The sequence below is a fragment of the Piliocolobus tephrosceles genome, chromosome 11 (assembly GCF_002776525.5).
Source record: "Piliocolobus tephrosceles isolate RC106 chromosome 11, ASM277652v3, whole genome shotgun sequence".
Classification (NCBI taxonomy): domain Eukaryota; kingdom Metazoa; phylum Chordata; class Mammalia; order Primates; family Cercopithecidae; genus Piliocolobus; species Piliocolobus tephrosceles.
In genome coordinates, this window is record NC_045444.1 from 53,157,423 (window position 1) to 53,185,070 (window position 27,648).

A 27,648-nucleotide genomic window follows, 5' to 3' on the forward strand; every position below is an offset into this window, starting at 1 on the left:
CCCAAATTCTCTTGCAGTTGATGTGGCCATGTCTATGAGTTCTGGCCAATGAAATGTCAGTGTAAATGACACATATCACACCTAAATGATCCTTCTTGCTCTTGCACGCCTTTTTCATCAGTATATTGAGTTCTAGAATGAGTTTGAAAATTGCATGTTGAAGATGAAAGTGCCTACATGACTGTGTGGAGCAAATGCCTTTGTCCTTTCTCCTCATATTAATGGAACAAGAATGAGTTAAAAAAATTCCCTTGTGTTACACCATTGGCATATTATAGTTTATGTGTTGCAAGATAGGTACACTAATGAATACTTTAGAAAAGAGTTTTTGAGGAAAGAATGTGGTGAAATGAGCCACGAAATTTACTTGCAATGAAGAAACATATCTGCTTTAGTGGGAAACACATGAACAGAAGTCTCAGACTCCACTGAGCTTTGAAAGACTATATGGAAATTGAGGCAAGTTAACCACTTCAACTTTATAATTACTGCTACTCTAATATATTAATAATACTATTTATCTACAAAACTAATGTATACTGAACATTAATCTTCCAGATACCGAACTAAGCACTTTGTACATATTATCTCATTTAAATTCCAAAGTACCTCTAAGAACTAGATATTATTATTATCTTTATTTACACACGTGAGGAAATGGAGACATAAGACATAAGATACGTGCCTAGATTTCACATTTCATAAGAGGTAGACCTAGAATTTTATCTCAGGTTGATCTGTCCCCAGAACCTACATTTTTAATTCATTCTATTGCCTAGAAAGCAAAACACTTTAAAACTTCCCTATAAATACTCATTTGATATAAATAAAAATGTGCATGGAATGGTTGAGGTTTTGAGGTTGAGTATTCCAAAATGATCTAAATCATATTTCTGTTAAACATATTGTCAGTTGATCACCAAAACCAGGATTCATCTTATTGTAGCTCTATCACGTGTTTATTGTCTAGATAACCTCAAAAACATATCTCACCTGTGTTTGTATCAATTTATACTAACCACTTAAGTGACTTAGACATAACACATTAATAATCCAATGGTTAATTTTCATTAATTTCTCATTAAAAGTCAAGCAGAAAACTGTACTTTCATATATTTTAGTTATTTTATTTCCTTCTTTTGACTAATCTGAAATTGTGCCTAATTCAATTACTGTGTGACTCTCCAGAAAATTGTGATGTTCTTGCTTCCAAAAGCTAAAGCCCAACAAAGAGGATCTATGGTCCAGTACCAATATCAGCTGTTGGAAATTATCTTCTAGCTCTAATGCAATTATTTCTTCTAGATTTCAAAGATTCCTATTCACTTCCCAGAAATAAAAATATTTAAGGCCAAAAAGACATTAATTAGTTACATTAAAGTACCTGATTCAATGTGCTATTAAGAGATTTCTAGGTTGCTACAACCACTTGAGATTTCCTATAACATCTAATGGATACCACTGTTATAACATCTTTGGTAAACTTGACTGTGGGATGTAAACCTGGGGGTGCTGTTGGCTTAGCACTGGATTTATTCAAGGAAAATTACACAAGAGACTTAAAAAATCACAGGGTAGTGGCTCTCTTGAGAGCTGACCAAGCAGGCTGGAGGAGATAAACACAAGCAAAGTAAAATACATTGTCATCTTTCTTATATAAAATAACATTAATTATAATATAACATATTTCTAGTACCTAAAACCTAATAGAGATGTTAAAAATGTATCATGCTGGGAAGCTGACTTATCTTCCCCTCTGCAGCCATGTTTTGTAATGCCCTTGTTATAAATATTTATAATTAATGTCTTAATCGAACAGTGCCTGATAATAATCAGAACTGCTTTTCTAAGAATGAGGTACTCAAGTCAAGTACTATATAGGTTTAGCTGGTCAGTATAATTTTTAAAAACTGAATATGGTATATACAAATAAAAAATCTCAACCGAAACAGTGAATAATACAAAAATAGAAGCCAGTATTAATAAATTTTTAAAAATTAAAGAAAATAACGGTTTTTGTATTTGGATACTCACATAATATTATTAGGAATTCACACCTCAGCCGGGCGCGGTGGCTCACGCCTGTAATCCCAGCACTTTGGGAGGCGGAAGCGGGTAGATCACGTGGTCAGGAGATCGAGACCACGGTGAAACCCCGTCTCTACTAAAAATACAAAAAATTAGCCAGGCGCGATGGCGGGCACCTGTAGTTCCAGCTACTCCGGAGGCTGAGGCAGGAGAACGGCGTCAACCCGGGAGGCGGAGCTTGCAGTGAGCAGAGATCTTGCCACGGCACTCCAGCCTGGGTGACAGAGCAAGACTCCGTCTCAAAAAAAAAAAAAAAAAAAAAGAATTTACATCTCTTGGGTGATAAGAATAATCTATAAAGGAAGAAGAGAAAACCAAACACCGCATGTTCTCACTCATAGGTGGAAACTGAACAATGAGATCACTTGGACTTGGGAAGGGGAACATCACACACTGGGGCCTATCATGGGGAGGGGGAAGGGGAGAGGGATTGCATTGGGGAGTTATACATGATATAAATGATGAATTGATGGGTGCTGACGAGTTGATGGGTGCAGCACACCAACATGGCACAGATATACATATGTAACAAACCTGCATGTTATGCACATGTACCCTAGAACTTAAAGTATAATTTAAAAAAAAAAAAAAAAGGAATGGAATTGTAATTAATTTCAGAAAGGACTGCAAACCTTGGACATAAAGATGTGGACTGTAAGATTTTCAATGTTCACATAATCTAGATTTTTAAAAAATTTTGAAGTGTGAAACCGTATTTTCACTTTATAATTAAATGAATATTAATAAGGAGATAAATTTTTTCTACCATTAAAAAAATCCACTTTTTCTAATAACTGCTAAAAATCCTTTCTGTTAACAGATAAAGGCAATTAGGCATGTTTGAGTCTACATGCAATATAACTGGTACATTATATGGTATTAAGCTCATAAACATTTGCTGTTAACTTTCTGATTTATTTTAACAGGTCAAAAATTCTTGATATAGCAAGTGTATAAAATATTTTTTGAGCATTTTACTTTAAGGACTTCAACAGGGAGATGTACAAGTCTGTTATTTTTTCCCTTGTGAATGTGAAAGTGTTCTATGGTGCTCACTGGGTCTCTGCGTAGCCAGCAGGCAATAAAACAGAAGCAACAATGGACTTGCATGCTTCACTTACCAACTAAACAATATAGCCTATGTCCCCCCTAGCATCACCAGGTCAACAGCCAGTACTAACCAACTACATCATAGGTAGTGAAATATTCTTGGCGACTTGATGTTACAGACATTTAGAGAAGTGGATTTAAAATATCAATCCTGTTATGAAATATGATCCGCTGTTAAATAGACACCAAAGGTTACTGAATATAAAATATGCGTGCAGCTAACCTCCATTAATAATATGACAAACAACAAAAAAAAAGAAATTGCTAAAGGAAAATACTATAGGTTTATCTTCCAGACAGTACAAAGACTAAGGCAGACTTTCAGAGCAGATAATATTTTTTTAAGAAACAAAAAGCTTGGCAAACTTAATTTCTAGAAAGTAATTATCAAGCTGCATGGTAGCATAAAGTCCTATTGATCCAAATTTCTCTTTCTGTATGAACTTCAGAGACTTGCATGACTTGGCATCAGTAAAAGCTAATGATGATTCATGCTATTAGCTTCAGTAGCCCCAGTCCCTAGGAACTCAGCTTTGACCTTTTATTAGCACTTTTCTCCCAAGGCAAGTAGGATTACTCTCTAGGCTCACTTCCTAATCACCCTAAAACACCTGGAGAATTTGCTAAAGCCAGACTGAATGAGGGTCTGGGATGGTAAAAAAAGTGAAGATTCAGTCTAAGGGAAGAACGCACTTGCCTGAGTAATCTGGACAGCAATCCTGGGATACCATAGAAAATAAAATTACTGTTAGAATTTAACTTATGTAAAGTTAAAATAGTCATAATTGCAAACATTCATGTTAAATATTATAGTTTGGTTTCAACTTTTAGCATCATTTCTCCCTGCTCTTCCCCACAAAACCCCATGTAACATTTATACATTCATTTTTCCTCGATCAAACATTCATTGAGCTCCTATCACTATGCTAGACACTTAAATAGCATTCTGTTATGGTAATACAGAAGTCATTAATTTTATAAAATTAATTTTATAGTGTCCTATGCTTTCAGTGGCTTCAGAACCAAGTATTGACTAATGAAGCCATAGAGAATGCTGCACAAATAACTTGAAAATTCTGTTCCTTTTCTCCTTCCTTACTCCTTCTTGCTCCCACTTCTTCCTCACTCCCCCTTCGTGGACACACACAAACACACACATACACAAGCACACGCCTTCCTTTTACTTTTCCATGTCATGCTGCACCAATGTCATATGTAGCACCTCTTAAGTAATCACAGCTTAAAGAAAAAAAGTTCATTATTAATAGAGGTTGGATTCTCTTACTCAAGCAAACAACCAAATTCTAAATTATAAAAATTGAAAATGGAATCTAATGAGGTAAAGAGGTATCTTTTCTGCAATTTTGGTAATGGCTTGATTTCTATAACATTATAAACAAACAGTCAAATGAAGGATTGCACATCTTTAAACATGCTTTTGTTTTAAACATAACAGTAATAGAGGCTGTAGACAATTTAAGACTTTATGAAACTATGTCAATTCAAGTTTTTTATACAGGCTTCTGCATAAATCATGACTCTACCTCCATTTAAAAATATTGAATGTAAAGAAACATAACTTTTCTAATGTAAGTATCCCACTTGAATTATCCTTTCCCCATTCTGTGTGGATCAAATGGTTGTCACCCTAATCGCCCTACCACAATTCTTTTTAAAGGAAACCAAAGATCTTCTCATCCAGTCTCACCATCTCTTGTCAATACTTACAGTCAAGAGTTGATTTTCAGAAAAAATTTCGCCCCCGCTCCAAAATAAACACTATCCTTACTTTTCCTTAATTATAAATGATCTTCTAGTCTTGTTGCCCTGCTATACTCTGTCCTTTGAAATACTTTACATTATCTTAATTTCAATGATGTCCTCTTTATTGATAACTCTCAAATCTCAGTAGAAAAGAGTATGCTGTGGTGGTAAGAGTACAGGGCTAGGAATTTGAACACTTGCCTGTTTGGAGTCTTGTTTCCTACAAAATTTTGATGAATGATTTTTGTCTTTTACTTGTATTTATGTGTGTGTGTGTGTGTGTGTGTGGTGTGTGTACACACAGGTCCTGGTGTAAAGAATATTTTTAAAAATGTTAGTTATGATTAACTCAGTACAATCTAATCTAGTCTGTTAGTTTTCATTCTTGTATTCTTGTTTTGATTTTGCTTCAGTCTTTCAATGCAAAGACAACCTAATGTAGCAATCTTTTAATATGAGCACAAATAATATTTATTTTACAGATGTTTTGTAGTTTTAAATATGATAATCGAGGTGTTCTGTATTTGAAATTATCTAATAAGTTATATTATTTATGGAAATAGGCTTTATTTCAGGTGTAATTTACATCCAATAATAAAACACAAAAGTCTGCCCTTCATTTAAATTAAGATGCCAACCATTAGATTTCATATCTTAATCATATTGGAAGCGGTAGAGTGAAGGAACTGAAGGAAAAACATTCTAGCTGGGCAACATCAACAAATAAAGTGTATCTGATAGTCAATTTATCCTAAAATTGATAAAGAACCCTTTGAAACTTAATATGTTCATCTTTAGAAATAGATATTATATATCCATAATGAAGAGCGCTATCGTAAGAATTAAACTAATTCACATTTGAGAGAGGGTAGTATTTATCATCAAATTCCAGTTCTTCACCTTTTCAGAACGGCTTTTCTGCAAGAGTCCATTGTGGCTTGCGGTTTCAATTACAAGTTAATCCTCATCTCTAAGAAAGGCAGCTATAGATTTTATTTTGTTTTTAACCTCTACTTTACAGATAAGGAATACTGTGAAAGTTTAAGTGACTGACCTGTGATTACTCACCCAGACATAACTGGAGCTGGAACTAGACCGGTTTCTTTCACTTCTTTAGTTTTCTGCCTGCTAGATGTAACTTTTGTCATAATGGATCCCAATGAAGTATTCAGTTCCTATTCCTAATAGATATAGGTTTTCTATATCAATTAATATGAAGTTATTTTACATACTTTCAGGATTAGGCCAATCATTATCGACCATTATTGCTGGTACCGACAAGCCAATTTCTTTATTAACAAGTGGAATGAATTCTCTCATTGCAGAAGGAGAAAACCAGACATATCTGTAGGCCAAAACAATTATTAAATTAAATTATCTTATTAAACAGTCATATAATCAACACTGGACTTTCTGTCCAATACATCCCATGAAATTCATAATAATGCATGAAAACCTACTTAACATGCAATCTTTTCTGATACTTTAAAAATTTTGTCTTGGTTTTTCGTCTTTACTAATTTTAAATATTTCATGGTTTTCACTATTAGTACCTTGTTAATTATGAAGGTTTTTTTTTTCTCAGAGTTGCTTATACAGCATTAGTGATATGATAGCAATAGTGATATGAGATATTAGTGTTATATCTGTATGAAGACTGTTGATTTTCTTTAGCTTTTTTGCTTCTGTAAGATAGTCATTTGATTGTCTTAATCTCTAAGAAACGTAGTACGTAGGACCCATATATTTTCAAGGATAACTGTTCCAAAACACTGAATAACATCGAAAGATGATATAAAATACTGGAAAATAGCATAATTGGCTTCCAGCCATTTGTCAACTATGTCGCTGATATACCCACTTGATTTTTGACCCTCACAACAACGTTGTGAGGTGGGTGTGACTATTTATCAGAGAGAGTCACTTAGGGAAGGTCCCATGCTTATTAAAACCTTCATGTACAACTTTTTTTTCCTTTTTTTTTTTTTTACTAGAACATTGTAATATAAACTTATTGGTAGAACTCTGAGCCATTCAGACATATTTGCACTAAAGAAACCGAAAATGTTCCATAAGGAAAGATCATTATAATTTAGGGGAGAGTGGTGCAGAAAAAGATTTTGTGGCTTTTGTTTTCTTTATCTTTTATTGCTAAATAACATTACTTCACTAGTGTTTGAGTCCAACACACCCACACTAAAAAAAAAAAAAAAAAAAAAAAAAAAAGCCATTAGAACATTCAGATTTGATTATCCAAAAAAAAAGGAAAAAAGGAAGCAAACCAATTAGGTTGGCTGCTTAAATGTATCTTTCCCCATTCTCAAGGTTTTTTGTTTGTTTGTTGCGTTTGGAGTGTGGCGGTCAGGGGCGTTTATTTGGAGGGAAGTCAGGGAAGGTCCACTCTACCTACAACTCCGACATTTCTCCGTGTGCCTCTTTGCTAGCTGGGGACACTTCGGGGCTGATTACTATGAGGAGTGGTTCCGAGCCTAAGAAGTACTCCTCTTTTCAGCTGCCAAAGGGAGAAGGACGGGGGCGCTGTCTGGTGACTGTTCGCGTGATTCCTTCAAGGCGGCGACCACCTCCTGGGATTCGCTCTCCAGCTGCGCCGTTCGTACTCGGGTCCCGCGACCCCTCCCCGCTCCCCTCTCACCCCAGCGATGCCAAGACGCTGAACCGCAGGGACGAGGCTCTGGAGACAGAGTCACCCCGGGGCGCCCTTTTCTGCCAAGCAGGGGGCTCCTGGCTGTCAGAAAGCGCCCCAGGCCCACCCCTGCGGCCCAGCTTCCCCTCCTCACCTAAGGCTCAAGGGGCCACGAGTCCCCCATCCTGCGTCCCTCCCGCGCCTCCCCCATCCCAAACCCCAGCAGCATCGCTGCCTCTCCCGGAAACAAGCCCGCTGAGCAAAGGCGGAGGAAAACCTTGGGCCTTCCGCTCTGATTGGTCTCCCCCCGCCGCGCGGGGCGAGGCAGCGATTGGCTGCCGGGCGTTGTCAGTCGCCGAGGCCAGAGCCATCGCCGGGGAAGCGCAGCCGGGCTCGGGTGCTCCGGCTGCCGCCGCGGCTGCTCGGCTAGCGCAGCTGGGCGAGCTCGCGCGGGCGCCGCCGCCGCCGCCGCCGCCTCCGCTGCTGCCCACCCCGCCGCGCCGCCGGCGCTGCCGGTCTTGCAGGCGGCCGCCGGGGAGGGGCGGCCGAGAGAGCGGAGCACGAGGAGGCGGGGGCGTCAGAGAAGTGATGCTGGCGCCGGGGATCGGGGCAGCGGCAGCGGAGCAGCAGCATCTTCGGGACCCTGGCTGCAGCGTCCCTGTGGCCCGCGCGCCAGCCCACCAGCCGGAGACCACGCGCCCCACGGGTAAGGTCCTGTCCGGCAGCGCCCGCAAGGCCCCCGGGACGCTGGCGTGGTCTTTGGGGGTTAAGAGGCGCGTGGTGGCCGGGGCATCCCGACAAAGGTGTTGGGACCCGGACTGCGTGTCCCGACGCTGGGCTGGGCTGCTGCCCGCGCCCGTGCGGCTCCAGCTGGTGCGTTCTCCCTTCCGCGCTGACAGACTTTGACAGCGCGGGGATGGCATTGTGTGAGTGTGGATGTGGATGTGTGCACGCGCACGGCTTGGGGCACTTTGCAGCGAGAACAGTGGGTCCCCTCTGCGTGGCCCGACGTCCTTCAAGAACCCAGGCTGGGCTGGAGTGAGTAGGATGCTGTTGGCTCGGCGGTAGGGAGAACGCACTGAGCGCACGGGAAAGTCCACTGTGGCTCGTAAAGAACCGAGCAAATTGAACTTTATTGTGGTGATGAAAAGAAGGAGCTGTGGACCTGGCGCGCCAGGGGAGAGGCGTGTTCACCGAGGCTCCCCAAAGTCCCACTTTGCCCCGGGGACTTCGGAGGGGAAAGGAGGAGAGGGGAAAGTAACTGGTGGTCCACGTCGCTGAAGAATGGGAGGAAAAAGAAGTTGGGGCTGGGGGTGGAGGATATTCTTGGGGGAGTGGCGACTTTTAGGTGTCTGAAGCCCCGCGTGGGAGGCTTGGTACACTTTTTTGGAGCGCAGACTTGAGGATGGAGAGTCCCACTCTGAGGTACTGGCAGCGGCTCCTCCTGCCTGGTGGCGGCGTAGGGCTCAGCGGGACAGCTCGGTGGAGGTGGAGCGGGGCTCGGACGCCCGACGGCCAGGCGTCCAGGTGGGGCCACTGCCTCCCCAGGCCACCTTGGCCCGCGTGACCTCCCAGGTTGAGACCGGGCCTGGTGCGCCCCTGGCAGCTGCCAAATGCCTGGCGGCTCCGCCTTCCGAGAAAGTTCAGGCCCGCTGGCGTCTGGGCCATCAGACATAGGGCACGTTAACCACGCAGGGTAACCAGGTTAGGGTACCCAGCTGCCTCCAGAGCGTTTTTGTTTCATATTAGATTACCTTATTTGATAAAGCTATTGAGAGTTCCACCCGTTCTGCAAAGCCTTCCGCAGAAGGCGAATTCTGTGCGCTGCTGCAAATGGATGGTGCTACTGGGCTAAATCCGAATCTCCGTAGTTCAGTGCAGTGGCCTCTGCATCCCTGTTCAGGACGCACAAACTTACTCTTGGCGATTGTTTTCTATGTGGCTCCTTGTCTCCGTGGGAGTATCTGCTTAGGAAAGTTCTTGAAATACCTCAGTACTAAGGAGCTCTCCCCACTGTGTCTCAGATGGGGTGAGGCTGCGGTCCTTGACTGGCGATGGGGTTGCAGCAGGGAATGGAGGTAGAACATTAGCTCCTTGCTTGCCAGCTTTGGTAAAACAAAAGTTGGCTCAGTACAGGGAGGCGGATCTTGAACTGGGGACAGCATTTTTCTTGTTATGTAGCTCCGTAATCTCTTTCACTAGAGGGATCGTTTGTCCCAAAACAAAACAAATCACAACACAACAAAAATACCCAAAACCAAATCGCAGAAACCACTTTGATTGGGCTCATTTCTTATTTGGTAAAACAGAGAAAATGAAAGTAAGGCACGTAATAGAAATACAACAGAAAATGAGGAGGGAGCTGTCCAAAAATGTCAGGCATTTCTCGATTATTAGTTTTCATTGTAAAGATTCTATTTTCTCCCAATTTAATAACTAAGTTATTTTAAAGCAGATGAATAACTTACGATAAACTAGTAGTGATGTTAGTTTTGGGTCCAAAGATGGTCTCATGGTTTTCATCACTTAATTGTTGTGCTGTAAATGGATTTTTAAATATTATTTTAGTCACACATACTGCATTTGGACTAGTAAAAAATTGGTGCTAAGTATTTTCTTCTTAGCATTTATCGTATCTGGCTTAAAAGTGTGGTTTTCTGATATGATTAAAGAAAGTGTATAGTTTGTGGTGGTTGTTCCTATGCAAAATTTACCTGCTTCCAGGTGATTACTTTAATATTGCAATATTGTAGTTATTGAAACCTTCAGGACTTTGTTAAGATTATTAAACAGGCTAAGCAGTTTATTTTAGTTTTGTGTTTCTTTTATGCAATACTGTGGGCTGGTAAAACTTTTTGTTTTCTTCATAGGTTGATATGGGGAAAATAGGGTTAAAGCGTGTTAAACTTATTAATTAACAATTTTAAAATAAACTTAAATTAAAACTAAGCTATTAGTAACAGCCAATACTAAAAATGGAAGTTCTAAGGAAATTTTTAACAACTTGACTAAGAAAGTGCTTTTTCACCTTGACATCAAGTAACATTTTATAAATCCACTGCATTATGTATTGGAGTAAGCCACAAGTCTTAAAATGGAATTAAGAGCCTTTGTGCTCATTTTAAGGTTATGTGTGCACGTGTTTGTGTGTGTGTGTGTTTGTATGGAACTTGGAGAAAATCTTTTTTTAGATAATTAATTTTAAAACGAGTAGGACAAATATAATCAAGTGCAGAGAATTGTGTCAATAGTCATAAATATTAGGATAAAGCCATAGGAAATACGTTTAAGCATAAACATAAATGATGCAGAGTGTTGGGGTTGGGGGTGGGTACAGCCTTTTGGGAGCTAATGGGTAGTGCCAGCCGCTTCGTTTATACAAGCAATTCAGATTGTACCATTTCTGCAAATGTACTTCAGCTTTAACTCGTTTTGCTTTAGGGCAGCTGGTGAGCTTTGACTGCCATATATTCTAGATGAATTTTAGTAATACAAATAATGTCAACTTGTCAAGACAGTAGGCCACTAAATTCACTTTTTGACTTGTACAATATTTTAATTTTAATACTCATCAGATAACTTTTCTAAGAAGATCACATCAATATGAATAGCAATGCTAATAGATACAATTATTTTATGAAATACAACTTATTTAATATGTCAGATAGTCACGATTAGTGTTTGTACATGAATGGGTAAGAAAGTGAGGTTTGTAGCAATTTGTTTTTATTAATAGTGAAATCATTCTTTTTCTAAAACCAACAATTTCAGGGGAATTAAAAACTTCAACTGGTTAGTAAATCAGAAGTTCATTCTCATTTTTTCTTTGTCTCTTTCTCTCTCTTTCACCACACAAAAACACATGCATACTAGAAAGGTTCTCAGAAGGAATTTTGCCATGCTGCATTTGAAACAAATTGACTAATCTATTCTGAGTGATGAATGTGCGTCATAAGGAATATTCTCATTCTTTTTAGTAATCTATTATTATGATACTGGTTTATTCAAGTAACATTTAACAAATTGTACTGTGTTCCTTCTATATGCAAAATACTGTTCTGTTTGCTTTGACTGTGTGAATGAATACATACAGTATTGTATGAATTCAATGAATACTTGTATGAGTAAATCACACAAAGATCCCCACCCTTTTGCAGTTTATATTCTATTGGGGTGCAATAGATCATAAAAGTATAGGGATAACTTATATAGAATATTTATCTCCTACCAACCTATTTTTTCTAAGTTCTACATCTGATGGACCAATCTCTTTCCATCTCATTTTCCCTTCAACTTATACATCCCCACTCATATACACCTACACAAATTAGTGTAAGAAAGGAAAAATAATACACATTGATCCTTTTTTTATTTTTTATTTTTTACATTGATCTTGAAGCTATGTATGAGAACAGTAACACTGCGTAATATGTGAGGGTTAGAGGCAAAAAAGAGAGATCTAAAGATGATTATTCAGCAATAACATGATAAGATATCTGTCCTTTAAAATATCCTTAAAATCAAATTATAATATTTTTCAGAGGAACTAGAGGACAACATTATCTTTTAACATAATGGTTCCAAATTAGCAACATTTAAACAAAATAACAACAGTATTTATGACTGTACAAAGTCATCTACAGAACTTCATTCAAAGGGGATGAGCGAATTTTAGTAGTTAGGAAAGATTCAAAAGCTTATTTGTAATGAGAATTCTTCTTTCTCTTCCACATGAAAATATCACATTTATATACCTTTGTAAAAACTGATAAAAAAAAAAAAAACACTAGGTTTTGAGGTCAAAGTTTCCTTAAAGTTTATGCATCAAAAGAATAAAAAGACTCATGATCTGATCATCTAATAAGAAATGCTGAAACAACAATTTTCAAGTAAGCTTGTCTTTAATTAAAAATAGATTTGCTTATGTAGTCAGTCCAATTACAGATCAAACTTTGCCAAATTTTACTTAGATCCTAGGTTCTATTCTTTTTTGCAAAAAACAGTGTACAATTATGATTCCAGTTTCGCTTTCTGTGCTTCTATTTCATTACTTTATTTACAGTCTTTAGCTTACATCTCGGAATTGTTACTTATCCTCCTATGAAGAATGGAACCTAGCTTGACTTTCAAAAACCTGTTTGCTAACAATATTTTCATATTAGACAGAAGCTGAAATTGTGCTCCGAAGAAGCACATAATGAATTAGTGCCCACTGATTCACAGGTTGTGTGATTACAGAAAAATAGTGCAGGGTACATCATTCAAGAAAAACCTTCAAGATTGCTGCTACCCACCCCAGTTTTAGGGGATGGTGAAAGACTTTCTGACATTGTCAACTCAATATTTTATTTCTCCAGATTCAAGAATGCATTCACCACTCATTTAAGCCTTTATCTTTTTTGCCCTAGTTTTTCTTCTTTCTGCCTAAATGCAAAACTTTAGGAAAACAATGTTTTAAAACCACAAGTAAACCCACAAATGGTTACCATATCTAGCATACTCCAGTTGATTATGAAACTATTACTGAGAGTTAGGCAAAAATCAGATATTTAATGCTGGGAAGAACCTAAGTGATTTGTGCAGCTTCCTCTATGTATAAGGAAGAACTTTACTCCAGGAAGTTGGTATTTATTGCCACTTCAGTTGAAGTAGGAGATCTAGAAACACTATTTGTTAACAATGAAGTATGTAAGTTAACTATTTGCCAGTTGCTCATTAAACAGTTCTCCATTTTGTAAAATAAATAATATGAGGAGAAATGACTGCATCTACTAGTTTGTGCATGTTACTATTTTAATATCTGACATACTATTGCATGGTATTAATATTATGTTGGGACCAAGAAAATGAGAAATTGGGATACATTTAGAGATGTCATCTAAAGTTTATAAGGCTGGAGGTAACTTTGCAAGTAAAATATTTGTATTTAATTCATTCTTTATGTCTATAGCATACAGATGTATGTACTCTATATACATGTATTTATAGACTCTATAGAATTTAGTTTATAGAATAGAACTGATAGAATAGAATTGCTGAAATAGGATATCTTATTTCCCTCTTCTTACAGGACCTTTCATTTCCCAAGGTCAATCACTTTGGACTAAAATGCGATTGACAGGTGAACTTCAGGGACTCCAGAAAATACCAAAACTGTGTGCAGTTTTATTGTTACTGTTTTTCTTGAATGTTCCAAAATAAGAAAAAAATGCTTAGGAAAATTTAAAAGCTACCGCTATAAGTTTTTTTTTTTTTTTTTTTTTTTTTTAAATAACAACACAAAAACAAAAAGAAAAACTAGGTAGAGAGGGGTAACTTGCATGGAAATTGAGACGATTTTAAACAATTAAAAACCTCTTTCTTGGTTCTCAAAGGAAAAAACAAGCCTATTGCTAGATTCTATCAGAAAACACCTCCCACAGGAGTTTGAAGAGACGTATCATTCTCCTAAAATACTAATTTGAAACAGAAGAGATGGTTTATAACTGATATACTGCGCTTAGTTGTGAGTAATTGTACTTATCATTTTGTTTAGTCTTTGGCTATGAGATGTTTCCTTGACACATATAGATGACATCAGGGCTGAATCAATTCCTCACTGAACAGTAAGACATGTGAGTAACTTTTCTAGGACCCTAGCACTCAGGCAAAAACAACTGCCAGAGGTAGAAGTTGTTTGCAACCAATTAGTTGTAAATTTAGATACCAGTAGATGAGAAGAATTGTACTAAATGTTCACAAATGTACCACGGCTTTGTGAATAGGGCATATGAACTAATAGTTCATATGAACTCAATTCTGTATCTGTCTATGCCAGTCATAGGGCTGGTGAGTATGTATCATAGTTCATCACTACTTTAGTTTTTATTTTTATAAAATAATGATAGCATCACTGATTTCTTGAATTCCAATTTTTGAGGAGTTAGATGAAAAATATGAGTAATGCATATTGATTTATCTTGAGTGAACATGGCTAATTATAAACAGGAGAGGTGCTGTATTTTAAAAACAGCAACAACTAACGAATAATAGATTGCATTGATAAAATTATTTTAGTCATTATTTTGGCCTAATTTCCCTTATGCAAAGAAATAAAAGATAATCTTTAGTTTCTAGCTTTGCTGACTAAAATACAAAATAGGCCAATCCTGAAATTACTGAAGGCAGCTAAAAATAGTCATTGTTTTCCCTCTGTTGGTTCCTTCTTTCTCTCTTGGTCTCTCTCTCACCATATATGTATATGTTATTTATAAACATATGTATATATAGAATTTATATAACATATATACTTTTTTAACTTTTTATTTTATTTATGTATGTATTTATTTTTTTAGAGATGGAGTTTTACTGTTATTGCCCAGGCTGGAGTGCAGTGGCGTGATCTTGGCTCACTGCAACCTCTTCCTCCCAGGTTCAAGCAATTCTCCTGCCTCAGCCAAGCTGGAATTACAGGTGCCTGCCACCACGCCTAGTTATTATTATTTTTTTTTTAAGTAGAGATGGGGTTTCACCATGCTGGTCAGGCTTGTCTTGAATTCCTGACCTCAGGTGATCCGCCCGCCTTGGCCTCCCAAAGTGCTGGGATTACGGGTATGAGCCACCGCGCCCAGCTAAACTTTATATTTTAAATGTTATAAAGAGTTGTTTCAATGCTGCCTGAAAATGTCTCCTGATTTTATGTCATGGTAAGCCAAGAATCAGAAACTATTAAAATGCAAAAGCTTCCTAAGGGACATTTTTAATACATGTAAATAAGTAGAGAAAAAGAGTAATACTGAATGTGTATGTATATTCACATATATACATATAGACAATCACAGTTAAATTCCATAGAGTTTGTTGTAAAATTCACAGAGATTCTAAAGGTCATCTAGAATAACAAGTAGGTTATAACAGCAAAGGATTTTAACATAAAGAATGCATTAAGGGAAGTTGCACTTTCAAGTATTTAAAGGTATTACAAGTGATGATTAACATGCCGACAAACATGCAGAAGACAGTAGATGACCTCAGATGCAAACTGTAAAATATGCGAAAATAAAGCACAATATGAAATAATCACAAATATGTGGAGAACTACAAAATAATTAATATATGGTTCTGGGAAAACTGAATAATGATTTTGTGAAAAATGTAAACTCCCTACCTCACACTGCATTCTAAATAAATATCAGATGAAGGGAGAGTAAACATAAAGAAACTCTAAAACAAGCTAAGAGCAAATAAAGGCTCCATAAACAGAAACATAATGGGGAAAATATTTTACCTTATAAAAGTTAACAACTTAAAGTTAAAAATACCATAATTACAAGTAAATGGAAAATAGAGGAAGTACATTCAACATTGGTGTCTTCTCCTATTTAGAAGACTTCTCTCAATATAGAAATTCCTAGTTTATGTTCATCTCCTTTAGTGGACTGAAAGCTTCTTGAAGAAAGAGGCTTATATTCATCATTTTATTCTCAGTGCATTGAATATAATTTGGGCACAGTAAGCATTAACATTGGCTACTAAAAATTACAAGTATCCTGTCTAAAGGTTGATCAAGACAATGAAAACAAGGTGGACTACAGATACTCCTAAACTTCTGTTAAGTTTCTTCATTAGTGTTTACAGAATTCTTCAGTTGCATGCTATAGAAGTCAATCATGACTAATTTAAAGAATAAGATCCACAACAAAGGAAGGTATTTTGAAGCTTATGGAATCAAAAGAAAATGAGAGAAAACAGAATGGCTGCAGAGAACATAAGAGGAAATAATGAAGTCCTTTCTGGGTACCATCAGTGATGGGCTAAATCAGCATCAGTACTTTTCTGTTCATGTGTCTCTGTGCTTCAGTCTCAAATTCCTAGAATGGATGTGACTTTACTAGCTTTGGTTTCATGACCATGCCGTAGTCAGTGGATCATTGGGCACTTTGATTACCAGTCCTACCAAGACCATATTCTGTTCTGTTCTATTTTATTTATTTATTTATTTTATTTATTTATTTATTTATATTTTTTGAGATGGAGTCGCATTCTGTCACGTGCACTGGTGCCATCTCAACTCACTGCAACCTCTGCCTCCCAGAGCGATTCTCCTGCCTCAGCCTCCCTAGTAGGTGGGATTATAGACACCCGCCACCACACCTGGCTAATTTTTTTTATTTTTTAGTAGAGACAGATTTCACCATGTTGGCCAGGCCAGTGACAAACTCCTGACCTCAAGTGATCCACCCCCCTGGGCCTCCCAAAGTGCTGGAATTACAGGTATGAGCCACTGTGCCTAGCCAAGACCATATTCAAAGGGAGATCAAGGGACTGTTACTAGCAGAAGGGAAAAATGTTTCCTCAATAGGTAAAAACAACAGACATCCACTGGGTTATCAAGAAACTTAAAAATACTCTTTGTTTCAGTAATATCTCTTGTAGGAATTAATTCCATGGAATTAATCAGAGACATTTATAGTAGTGTGATGGTAGAAATAAACTATTTGACCAACAAAAGGGGAATAATTAAATTGTGGCATACACTATTAAATCACTGATTTTCAAATGTTGATAATAACATTGGAAAATGGTGATGAAATAATAAAGAAAAAAGCAGAGTACAAAATTTAGTATGAAGAAGCACTCTTGATTTACACATATAAAAAGGGTTAAGTAAAATATTAACATTTGTTATTTTTGCATAGTAGGATGATCGAGGTTTCATTTTTAAGTGTATAAAAATCTTTTTGCCAGGAACGGGCACTACTTTAATAATCATTAAAGAAATCTATACTAAAACAAACAATGTAAAAATGGGCGAAACGATAATGACTTTGGGCTCCAGACACTGTATTGGAAACAAAACATTAGAATAATACACTTAATTTTGGAAGGAGTGGACTAAATTGTACAAATTTCTGTTTTCTTTATTGTTACTATATATTCAGTGATATCTGGCTAATTTCATAGTTGGTAACTTTCAGGGGGGGAATTTTAGACTTTGCTTTTCACATCTTTATCTTAATGTAATTGAACTTAAGATGTATTTGCATTTTGTAATTAAAATAAATTTTTTTTGGCATATGAGGTTTAAAAAAGAATAAAAATAATTGCATGTATTTGTATATACATGTATCTTATCAATTGTCCTGCTAATTTGTATTAAGCTTAAATTGAGACAGTATGAGCTAGTCTAGCCCTGTTATTTATTAAATACAATTAAAGATCCTGTGAAATATGATTATAATAAAGCTAAAAATCATGCTTCCTTACATAAATCAGAAAACAAATATCATGGAAAGTTTCGAGGTTTTTTTCTCTTGGCTCATATCTGTAGCTCATAAATTATAACTTTGAAAGAAGAACAAAGGATCTGGGCAGAGAAATAGATGGAATTTTTCTAAAAGCATAAATATGTTATCTTGTAATATATTTTTGAGCAGCACTTTGGTATATTGACTGAGCTCTGCACAGAATGATTTTGATGATCTCATGAACTATATTTGAGCAAATACTACAAATATTGGAAAATAATAAAAGAGGAAAAAGAAAATTGGTTGATCATTGGTTCCCTTGTAACCATTGCCCTCTTCTGGTTCATGAGAATGTACAATCTGACAGCTGGTTTCCTTTCAGAATATAAGGTAGGGCCAACTTTGTGGTTATTTTTTCCTTTTGTGAAATTAATGTATTTAATTTTATAATAGGTAATATATTATACAACTGGTTCCAAAAACACACAGTAAAAATTCTCCGTTTCATATCCTTCCCCATAGACTTGGTTTTCATTCCTCAAATAGGTAACCGCTGTTATTAGTTTTGTGGTATTCATAATTGTTAACTTTATGTGTCAACTTGACTGGTCTAAGTTGCCTAGGTAGCTGGTAAAACATTATTTATGGGTATGTCTGAGGGCATACCTCTGGAAGAGATTAGCATTTGAGTCATTAGACCAACTAAAGAAGACTGTCATCAGTATGAATGGGAATCATCCTGAAGGAAGCAAAAAGGTAGAGGAAGGGCAAATAGCTCTTTCTGCTTGAGTTTAGACGTCTGTTTTCTCCTGCTCTTGGAAACACACACACGCGCGCACACACACACACACACACACACACACGGGGCGGGGGGGGGGGGGGAGAGAGAGAGAGAGACCTTGTTGCTTCCTTCCGATTTACTGGAGAACCCTAATACAAATTTTGGTACCTGGAGTGGGATGGAGCCTGAGGATAATGGGCATTATCTTGCATGGTAATGACCTCAGGGGAAGTCATTATTGTTTCCACGAGCAATTCAGGGTTTATACCCTTAGACTGAGCTGGAAAGGCCGATGCCACTGTGGGTTAGGAGGTTGCTACCAATAGGAGTGGGAGGCTGCTTCTACCGGAGATGGAAAGGATGCTTTCACTGGGTTGGGGAGAACTCTTTCCCTGACAAAGAAGACTCATCAGAATTTATAAGCTTACTGTCCCCAGCTTCATCACGGTCTTCCATTCCTTCCCATCCCAATTTACAGTATTCCATTCTTCCCCAATTAATACCCTTACTTTACCAGTAGATAATCTGAAAGGCTAGAGAAGTTGAACTTGTGTTGTAGTTCAGTTAATCCCAGGATAAAGTTCTGTGTTTGATTTTCAGATATTTCAGCCCTGCAGATACAGGAGATAAGGCTGTCCTTCATAGGACACTCAGAAGCTCTTAAGTCATTTATGCAGCACTTGAGCTGGGAATTCAAATCCCAGAGCTCACCACTTTGTCCAGCAACATGATTATATCCCTTAGTTTTCAAAAATGTTTGAAAGTATCATATACAGAGTCCCTTAGCTCTTTGTTTCTTGTAAGTGGTTGATTGGAAGTATCCAATGCAGTATTTTATGTATTATTATAATCAGTGTTCTCTTTATCAGTGGAAAAAAGGCCATTAAATTAGCACCAATAAATCTAATCAGATTAGAGAGCTAAATCCAGAGATCTCAGAACCAATTCAGAAAACTTACCCTTAAAATTCTGTTCTTCTAGAACCACTCTTGGCACCAAAATCTGTTATTCAGGTCTCTCTAGAGAAACAGAACCAATAAAATATGTGCATGTGAGCACACAGAGAAAAAGAGAGACAGAGAGAGAGAGAAAGAAAAAGAGAGATTGTAAGAATTGGCTCAGGAGAGAGAGAGAGAGAAAGAAAGAGAGAAATTATAAGCATTGGCTCATGTGGTTAGGGGACCAAGAATTCTCATAATCTGCCATCACCAAGCTGGAGAATTAGGAAAATTGGTAGTATTCAGTCTGAGCCTGAAGGCCTGAGAATGTGGGGAATCAATAGGGTAAATTTCTGTTGAGTTTGAAAGCTCAAAATCTAAGAACATCAGTGTCCAAGGGTGGGAGAAGATAGCTGTCCCACCTCAAGCTGAGAGCAAATTCACCCTTCCTCTGACATTTTGTTCTATTCACACCCTCAAAGGATTGCATGCCCATCCAGATTAGTGAAGATGATCTTTGTTACTCAGTCTACAGATTCAGATGCTCATCTCATCCATCTGCACAGACACACCTAGAAATGTTTTACCAGCCACCTAGGTAATGTTTTAGCAGCCACTTTAGCCCAGTCAAGTTGGCACATAAAATTAACCATCACAGTATCTTTCTAGATACTGTGCATATGCACATGCAAACGCTAAATATTTTCTCACCAATTTTTAGACAGTTGTTCATATATACATATTTTGCTTCCTGATTTTTAAAGACAGCAAAGTTGTCTTTGGACAACTTTTTTGAAAGTCCTTGGAGGGCTGTCAAAGTTTACAAGAGCTTCCTCATTCATTTTCTCAACTCCATATTACCTTTGTTGAAAGTGCCATACTTTATTTATTATGAGACAGTTCCCACCTGATGAACAATTAATCTTTTTTCTGATATTTTGGTTAACACAACCTATGCTGTAAAGCGCTTGTGCACATTATTTCACAGGTGTACAAGAAACTAAAGGGCTTAGAAGTGGAGTTGCTAATTTAAAATATATGTGTGCTTGTTCACTGTGAAAATGTATGTGTATTTATTTTCACATTTGATTATCTTGCCTTCCTTGTCTTCAGTTGCATGATTAATAATGCTGAATAAGACTGGACCAAAGACCTGGTTTCGTGGCATTTGTCTAGAGACCCCTACCCAAGTTTACACTTATCTATTAGCGTGCTTTGTGTGTGTACACATTTATTGTGAACTAATCTCATTTGGTGATCTTTCAGCACATGTTTAACTATCTTGACCACTTCCTTAATTTCAGATTTTCTTCTTTGCCATCCTGCAGTCTACTAGACTAAATTATATGAAGAATACGAGGACTAGTTATTCACCTACTAAATAACAGTGTTAAAAATAATCATGTTCTGTGTTGGCAAGTATGCTGTGAATCTGGTGCTTTCAGATACTCTTTGGTGCAATTAAAATTGATACAGCCCTTTTGGAAAGCAATTTGGCAGTATGTGGGGAAAATAATTATAAAAAAAATTCTTACTGTCTAATCCATTAATGCTACTTCTGGGAATCTGTCCTAAGGAAATAGTACAAAATATGGAAAAGGTCATATGTTTGAAGATGTTGATGAATGTATTATGTATAATAAAAAATCAGAAATAACTCAAATGGCCAACTATAGACTTATGCACATACATTTGAGAATAATATGCAACCATTAAGAGTAAATATGTGATTATAATAAAATATAAAATGTTTATAATGTAAAAATGCACAAGCTTTAATGTTTCTTGGGGGCAATATGGTACAAAATTATATAGAAGTCCTACTTTAAATAGCCAAAATATACACATATGAACACTGAAATTATAAATATGTTGTAAAATAGTGAAAATACAGATGATTTCCTCTTTATTTTTATGACCAGTTTTCTAGAATATTTTATAACTTTAAAAAAATTTTAAATTAAAAACACAACTATATTTTCCCTTTTGTCTTTAATATTTTGCACTGATATTAGTCATGGTTTTTGATAGTTTTGTTTCTCACTATTCAGTAGTGTGAGATTTTTCATCTCCTTATACAGGTGAGTTTATCACAGAGTTTACATGCATTGCAATGCATATTGTCTTCAAAACTGTTCTCTCATTCTCTTCTGCGTAACAAAGTGCATCTTAATCACTGAACTTCCTTTCGCTCTCATTTCTCATGATATTATTTTTCTTTTAGAAGAACAAATTCAGAAATTTTGGCCAGTTCTCAGCTAGCTTCCTGACTACTTCTCAAATTAATCTAACACTCTTTTCCCAGCTCAGTAAGCCCTTGTGCTGGTCTTTCTCTTTCTTAAACCCACTAAACCTCGTGCTTACTTTTTAAACATTTTAAAGAGATATTATGTCTCTTATAATTGGTATTCTCTTTTAGAATGGTTAGAAAAAAGACAATTATGAACATATTTTGTAAAAGTTTACCCAATTGGACCATCTCCTAATCTTTTAAAAATTCTACATATTTCATCGAAATAAATTCAGGGAAAGTTAACAAGATGGCAAAAATATTATATTTACCCCACAGATTTGATATATCCTAGAAAAGATTACCCATGGTAGTGCTATATCTTCAAAAAAAGAGCAAATAACTAAAATATAGTGGAAAAGTTCCCTTTATACATGAGTTAATTTGAGGTGAGATAGGAAGAAACACTGTGAAGTATATATGTTTCTTCACTGTCTCTTTGGGGAATGAATGTGGTAACATTATCTCTCTTTATTGAAATGCATTTTATATCAGAGTCTATCTTGTTCTCTTTGCTCAGTTGATTATCACATTATCTTCAAAGTATTAAGCTCATAGTTAATTTCAGAGAGACTACGACAAGAATGTGAGTGTCATCTTAAGTCTGAGGCATAACATTTTGTAGTTCTATGTACTTATTTTTCCTGTCAAGTGAACTGACTTTGGATTTCTCCATAATAAAGATGTTATTTTCTAAGAGTGCACTAATAAGTAGGTGGAATCATTTTGAAGTCATGGTGGCCAATGAATAGTGAGGTGGTTGTCAAAAGGACTCACTTCTGCCCCAGCCCCTGTTCATGGTTTGCCAGGACTGTCATCAGAAAATATTAATAGATGGAATGTTAAGGAACCCACTCTGTTTTGCTTATGTAGTGCTGAGCCTCTTTCTTTTTCCTCTGCTGTATCTTTAGGGATGTCCCTTCCAAGATCTTCCCTTCCCTTTTCCTGTTCAAATTCAGAGATTTCACTCTCTACTCCTCTAAATTCTTCACTCATACCAGTTGATAGTTAAAATAGTTGTGAGTGTTGTTATTAAAAAGACCTTCAAAAGCTTTCCAAGATAGAAAAACATATTCATTTAAAATTGCTTTTATTGTTCAATGTTCAGTCCATGATTAGGAGTAAGTATGACATAACAAAACTTGAAAATAAAGTTAAAATATTAATTTAGTAAATGGGAAAATAGTCTCTATCCCATTAAGCATTTTATGTAGAGTAATATTAGTAACACAAAATGATTTTTGGAATGTTACTGTGTGTTAGAAATAGAATTGCTACTCTTTTATAGGCATTTATATTATTGAATACTTAAAACCTTAGGCAGTAGATGTTACTATAATAATATCTCTAATTTATAACTGTTGGGACTGAGAAAAACATATAGGTTATATAATATTTACAAGCTCAAAACTGATAGAGCGAATAATTTAATACCAGAACCTCAAACAAAACATGTACTCCTTTTGTTTATTAGTTTTTGAAGTAGAATGATATATATTACTAGAAAGGAGATGTCAACTGTGCAGGCCTAGGGTAGTCTAATAAGGGAAAAAATTGCCCTAATTTGCTTAGACATTGACAATAATTTATATTATTCATATCTTCTTTCATATACTTTACTATGCTCTTTTATTATTTTCCATTTCAATATAAAATTGAGAAATGAAGTAACTGATACTTTAACATTGAATGTGAAAATCCCTCCAATAAGATTCCCTCTATGTAGTCAGTTGAAAAATGAAATGAAGAGATTTGGCTACTACTATCTAATGTCTTTTTTTGAAGGGTATAGGTGAAGAGTAAGGAGTTGAGCACATTTCTTCTAAGATTTTTTTTTTAAGCCTCATTTTCTGTTAGCTTTTTCCCCTTTTCTTTAGTTGGCAGTGGGAAATGACATCCTGTACTTAATTCGTCTCTTTAAATCAGATAGGATATGAGAACTATACAGTTCTCTCAGTGGCCTGGCAAATAACTTGATGGCTGATCCTTTTCATCTGTACAAAATTCTGAAAATAACCAAAAATATCTAAAGCAATGATGTCAGTATTCAGAATCTCAGTGATAAACTCCTTTTGGACTGGGGCCTTATACTTGGACCCTTGTTTCCTGGATGTTTTTTATCTTACTCATTGTCATAGTGATATCTGCAACTTTACCAATTGCAAATGTAACATATTCAGTAATACCTGGCTTAATATCCAAGGTGCCATGAATCTCAAACGAGTTCTTTTCTGTTTTTTTTTTTAAATAATCCTATTAATGTTTTATGTCAAGAAATTGACTTGTCATACCTCATAATTGAAGGAAATCATAGCAGAGACTATTAGAAGTAACTTGGTCTATATTTGGTGCTAGATGCTCTAGAGCAGAAAGGTTAGATTTGGCGTTAATCATTATTCCTCAGTTTTTCTTTCCTCACATTTGTTTTTCTTTCTTTTCAGTTACTTTTTATACATTCAGGGCTAGTTCTAAGCTAAATTAATGTACTGTAAAGTTTCAAATAAATAGCAAGAGTTGAGAAATTCTGAGAATGAAGACATAGATAATATATGAAAGATGGAAACTTAAAGTTTATGGACCTTAAAATTACATACCTACTTCTTTGGTATTATTCTATATTTATGAACCACTTTTTGTGTATGTGGCAGAATCAGTATATATTACACACAAAATTTCATGTCCTAGTGGGACTCCATAGCTACACTGGTCTACAAATTATTTAGACTGTTTACTAATCTCAGTCATCTAATGATTTAAAACATATAGCATCTATATTCTCTTTTGCTTTTGAAATCACATTATAACTCTGAGAACCCAATTCGTTAACAACGAAGGGTAAATTTGCAAAAAAGTTAAGTTGATAGTTTTGGACAAATTTCATTAGGCAAATACATATTTGACAAAGTTGATAATATGGCACTTTCATTTTGACTTTTTAAATAGGTATTCAACAATGTGGAAAAATATTTAGATAATTCTTATTTATAAATTTTATTCAAATGTTGGTTTTCAGTAAATGGTATTGTCCAAAACTGGCAAAAGCCACAAGTCAGCTAAACTATAATGAATCAGATACATGAATATTTGGATACTGCATGCATGCAATACATACTAGTTTTAACAACAATGTCATGTACATACCACAAAAGCAATAAACAAGAATATATAAAAGATTTTCTGAGTAGAGATCACAAGCAAACTGTTTCCATTTAGCAAGTTACATTTAATGATTTTTTTCAACAGGGCACATTATTTTCACTAATTAACTTATATTTGTACTGGTGAGCCAGTATCTCCCTTGTATGGTGTTTATTTACAATTTTTTTTTTTTTTTTTTGCCTAGCTTAAAAGCAAATAATTGCAAAATATTTAGCCTTAGTTACAGTTACATATTTAATTATAATTTGTGTTGTGCCTACTAGTTACCAGGCACTACTCTAGGAACTGGGAATGTAGCAGTGAGTAAAACAAAGTCCCTGCTCTCATGGAGCTTACAGTCAGAGAGAGAGAGGAGAGGAGAGAGAGAGAGAGAGACAGAGAGAAACAGAGACAGAGAGAGACAGAGAGAGAGAGAGACCGTGAGAGAGAGAGAGACCATAAACAGTGTTACATCTCAGGTAGTATGATTGCTATGAATAAAAATAAGAGAGAGAAAGGGCAAAAACACTGATGGAAGGGTGGGAAGTGTATTTTAGAAGGGGTAGTTAAGAAAGATTATTTGCAAGATGTGCTATTTGATCAGAGACCTGCGTTAAATGAGGGCCAACCCATGGTAATATTTAAAGAAAAATCTTCCGGGCAAGGTTGTTGGGGAAGGAATCAAACCGGTATCTGAGAGGCACCCCAGGCAGTCTGGCTCCTGGAATGGTCTAAGTGGGGAGTAGTGGTTGGAGATAAGAATTCCCTAAGTGTGTTTGGGGAGGTAGCCAGAGCCTGCTAATGAGCCCTTTGTAGGATACAGAAAGGATTTCAGTGTTCTATTTAAGGGTTTTGAATGGGAAGGTGGGGTAATGTGTTCTCTGGCTGACATGAGTAGAATTGATGACAAGAAAAAAAAAAAGCCCGCTGGAAGATGAGTTAAAGGCCATTTCAGAGACCTTGAGACTTTGACTGGAAGCTCTTCAGCTGTGTTCAAACACTTCTGGAAGTTATTTATTTTGTTTGCTCGTGTCTCACATTTGATTCAACATTTTATATAAGGACAGTGGCAGAAACTAAGGTGCTGTGGACTGATTTGGCAACAGTTTTGTGCATTTATCATGGTTGTGCATTTTATTTTTCCTAAGGCAACTTAATAATTAGGACATTAAAATATTTGACTACATAAAAATTAAATATGCTAATTAACATTTTCATTTTCTCTTTAAAGTCCTACTATAGCATTTATCATTTTATGTGCCTTTTCTTCATTTGGTTATTGCTTGCTAACATGCAAGTATTGAGAGGAGATATATGCTATAGTTATACACAGAATGTTATTGTGTACATAGATTTTAAAAGTTTTGAGTCAGTTCAGAATTTGAGTTACAAAAGATAGATATCCAGTTAAAAATAGCTTAGAAGAATGTATTGGCTTGCAAAGCTGCGTAATACAAGGGGCAAATTCAGGCATATCCAGGTAAAGAGTTTGAACTAAGGAAAATGAGATCATTCCATAATTATCTATGGGTAAAATGGTAAAGCAAAGAGGGAAATGTAAATATTTGAATCAAGGAAAGGTTGTATGAGTGTTCTATGTTCTGTTTTTATTCTTGCATCTCTTTTGTAATTTTTAAAAATTTTTTCGAAGTGAAAAGTTAAAAAAATGTAGTTGCACCAGGACTTAAAATATTTAAATGATCAGATGTAAACTGTAATATAGCTCTATAAAAATAAATATATACTTGTTATTTTTATTGAGGTCAAAACTCAAACTTGAAAATGTCTATAAAGGTGACGTAGTATACTTGAAAAAGAATCATATTAAGATTATGAATTGAAAATGCAATAATTGAAACTAAGTATTCACTGAATGAGTTTAATGGTAGATTAGATCCAATAGAGAGATCAGCGAGCTGTAAGTTGAGGCAGACAAAACAATAAATATTGTAGCAGGAAGATATAGCAGGAAAATAAAAGGAGTGTAAGAGAAGAAATAGTGGCAGGACCTTATATATGCATTTAATTGTAGTTCCAGAAAAACAGGAAAAAGGCAGAAGCAGTATCTGATGGGATAATCCCTGGAAATTTTCCGGAACTGTTTTTAAAAAGTCAGTTCAAAAAGAAAAGAAAAATAAACCACACTTAGGTACATCATAATAAAACTCCAAAAACAAAAATAAAAGAGAAAAAGACAAATTTATGTTGATGGATTTGGAAATGCTCTTAAAGCAAAAAAAGGAATGAAGCCAGTTTCAAACAAAACTAAACAAGAATTCTGAGTTTATTACTAGCAATCCTGTATTAAAAGACTTTAGGTAGTAGGAAAATTATCCCAGAGATGTAGGAAGCAGTAAAGAGCAAAGAAGGTGGTAAATATATGGAGAAATCTAAATGAAGTTTGGTTTCATAAAATAATACTGAAATTGAATAAATTGAATGGAGGGAATTAAACAACAAAAATAATATGAATCAAGGGGAAATTAAGTGAAGTTAAATTGGTTCTTTGGCCCTATAATTATCTGAACAAGGACATAAGACTTTAGTAAGTTAAGGAGGCATGCTGCAAGTTTTAGAGTAAATCTAAGAGAGCACAAAAGTGTATAAAAATAGACAAAAAGTAAAATGCTCAGTACAAAGAACATTCAGGCTAAAAGAAAACCAAAAAA